This window comes from Camellia sinensis, chromosome 7, assembly GCF_055761805.1.
Source record: "Camellia sinensis isolate YWXY chromosome 7, ASM5576180v1, whole genome shotgun sequence".
NCBI classification, from domain to species: domain Eukaryota; kingdom Viridiplantae; phylum Streptophyta; class Magnoliopsida; order Ericales; family Theaceae; genus Camellia; species Camellia sinensis.
This window is the reverse complement of record NC_138967.1, coordinates 51,780,946-51,784,711: the sequence shown is the minus strand read 5'-3', so window position 1 is coordinate 51,784,711 and position 3,766 is coordinate 51,780,946.

Genomic DNA, 3,766 nt, shown 5'->3' with positions numbered 1-3,766 from the left:
TACTATTTTAATATTGTAGTTAATCAAAAATTAGTTCAATGGTCTTTTTTTAATGTAAAATCTATTTATTTACTATTTTAATTTTATTTTTGATTTTTTAATATGATTAAAGTTAGATAAATATAAACCCTCACAAAAAGAAAAAATGTGATTATAATTAGTTGAATGATTCTTTTTTTTAATGTGATTGTAGTTAGTTTAATAGTTAAAAAAATGTAATTAACTAATTTTTAATATTATTTAATCTTTTTATTTACTATTTTAATTTTATTTTTAATTTTTTAATTTTTTAATATGATTAAAGTTAGATAAATATAAACTCTCACAAAATTAAAAATGTGATTATAATTAGTTGAATGATTCTTTTTTTAATGTGATTGTAGTTAGTTTAATAGTTAGAAAAAATGTGATGAACTAATTTTTAATGTTATTTAATCTTTTTATTTAATATTTTAATTTTATTTTTAATTTTTTAATATGATTAAAGTTAGATAATTATAAACTCTCACAAAAAAAAAAAAATGTGATTGTAATTAGTTGATTGATTCTTTTTTTAATGTGATTGTAGTTAGTTTAATAGTTAAAAAAAATGTGATTAACTAATTTTTAATGTTATTTAATCTTTTTGTTTACTATTTTAATTTTATTTTTAATTTTTTAATTTTTTAATATGATTAAAGTTAGATAAATATAAACTCTCACAAAAATAAAAATGTGATTATAATTAGTTGAATGATTCTTTTTTTAATGTGATTGTAGTTAGTTTAATAGTTAAAAAAAATGTGATTAACTAATTTTTAATGTTATTTAATCTTTTTATTTAATATTTTAATTTTATTTTTAATTTTTTAATATGATTAAAGTTAGATAATTATAAACTCTCACAAAAAAAAAAATGTGATTATAATTAGTTGATTGATTCTTTTTTTAATGTGATTGTAGTTAGTTTAATAGTTAAAAAAATGTGATTAACTAATTTTTAATGTTATTTAATCTTTTTGTTTACTATTTTAATTTTATTTTTAATTTTTTAATTTTTTAATATGATTAAAGTTAGATAAATATAAACTCTCACAAAAAGAAAAATGTGATTGTAATTAGTTGAATGATTCTTTTTTTAATGTGATTGTAGTTAGTTTAATAGTTAAAAAAATGTGATTAACTAATTTTTAATGTTATTTAATCTTTTTATTTACTATTTTAATTTTATTTTTAATTTTTTAATTTTTCAATATGATTAAAGTTAGATAAATATAAACTCTCACAAAAAGAAAAATGTGATTGTAATTAGTTGAATGATTCTTTTTTTAATGTGATTGTAATTAGTTTAATAGTTAAAAAAATGTGATTAACTAATTTTTAATGCTATTTAATCTTTTTGTTTACTATTTTAGTTTTATTTTTAATTTTTTAATACGATTCAAGTTAGATAAATATAAACCCTCACAAAAAGAAAAATGTGATTATAATTTTTCCTTCTTACCTTTTTTTTTTGTTTACTGTTTTAATATTGTAATTAATCAAAAATTAGTTCAATGATTTTTTTTTTAATGTAAAATCTTTTTATTTACTATTTAAATTTTATATTTGATTTTTTAATATGATTAAAGTTAGATAAATATAGACCCTCACAAAAAGAAAAAATGTGATTATAATTAGTTGAATGATTCTTTTTTTTAATATGATTGTAGTAAGTTTAGTAGTTAGAAAAATATGATTAACTAATTTTTAATGTTATTTAATCTTTTTATTTACTATTTTAATTTTATTTTCAATTTTTTAATTTGATTAAAGTTAGATAAATATAAACTCTCACAAAAAAAAAAAAATGTGATTATAATTAGTTGAATGATTTTTTTTTTTTTAATGTGATTGTAGTTAGTTTAATAGTTAAAAAAATGTGATTAACTAATTTTTAAAGTTATTTAATCTTTTTATTTACTATTTTAATTTTATTTTTAATTTTTTAATATGATTAAAGTTAGATAAATATAAACCTTCACAAAAAGAAAAAAGTGATTATAATTTCTCATTCTTAACTTTTGGTTTTGTTTACTGTTTTAATATTGTAGTTAATCAAAAATTAGTTCAATGGTCTTTTTTTAATGTAAAATCTTTTTATTTACTATTTTAATTTTATTTTTGATTTTTTAATATGATTAAAGTTAGATAAATATAAACCCTCACAAAAAGAAAAAATGTGATTATAATTAGTTGAATGATTCTTTTTTTTAATGTGATTGTAGTTAGTTTAATAGTTAAAAAAATGGGATTAACTAATTTTTAATGTTATTTAATCTTTTTATTTACTATTTTAATTTTATTTTTAATTTTTTAGTATGATAAAAGTTATATAAAAAAAATGTGATTATAATTTCTCCTTCTTAACTTTTTCTTTTGTTTACTGTTTTAATATTGTAGTTAATCAAAAATTAGTTCAATGGTCTTTTTTTAATGTAAAATCTTTTTATTTACTATTTTAATTTTGTTTTAATTTTTTAATATGATTAAAGTTAGATAAATATAAACCCTCACAAAAAGAAAAAATGTGATTATAATTAGTTGAATGATTCTTTTTTTTAATGTGATTGTAGTTAATTTAATAGTTAAAAAAATGTGATTAACTAATTTTTAATGTTATTTAATCTTTTTATTTACTATTTTAATTTTATTTTTAATTTTTTAATATGATTAAAGTTAGATAAATAGAAATCCTCACAAAAAGAAAAATGTGATTATAATTTCTCCTTCTTAACTTTTTCTTTTGTTTACTGTTTTAATATTGTAGTTAATAAAAAATTAGTTCAATGTTTTTTTTTTTTTTTTTTTTTTTTTTATTGTGATTGTAGTTAGTTTAATAGCATTAAAAAAATTGTGATTTGTATAATTGAAGTTATCTCATTTTGTTTATAACTTGATTTTTTAATATGATTTAAGTTAGATAATGGTTCTTTGGTTCAATGGTTAGATAATTTAATTTTTTAATTTGATTGTGATTCAATGGTTCTTTTTTTAATGTGATTGTATTGTAGTTAGTTTAATGGTTCTTTTTTTTCTTTTATTTTTTTATTATGTGAAAAATGTGATGTGATTGTACTTTTTACAATCCGTTTTGATCACACGGTGAATTTATTTTAATTGATTGTGTTTTTTTACACTATATTTCGATCACATGATGAGGAAAGGAATTTGTTTGCGTTGTGACAATGTCTGTGTTTTTACAGGATGGAACATGATTCAGTTACTGCTAAAATCAATCGACTATGTCGAAAAAGAAAATTACTCATTTCACGCTAGACTGATCATGATGATCCCATATTCAAGGATAAATTGAAACAACTTCAAAAAGAAGCACGTCGATTAAGAGTATGTGTTCTACGTGACAAACAATTGCATTATAGAACGAATGTTCGAAATGCCACAAGTAAGCTCTAAAGTATTATCATTTTCATATATATTAATTGCAACATTAGTTTTTATACTCAATATATATATATATATATTTTTTTTTGGCTGCAATTTAAAATACAGGAGTTCTTATGCCTTCCACATCAGAGGGTGTTCACTTCCACCAAAATGTTTCAAGAGTCACCACATTGACAAACAATACCAATGTTCTAAATGGTAAGAACCTCGAGTAATAATATTTTCTAATTATGATTCGTTTATATTATAACTTGCAAATACTAATATTTGCTATTTTCATAATAAATGCTAATAGTTATATTGTTTATATTTTTCATGAAAATTATATGATGCAATAGTC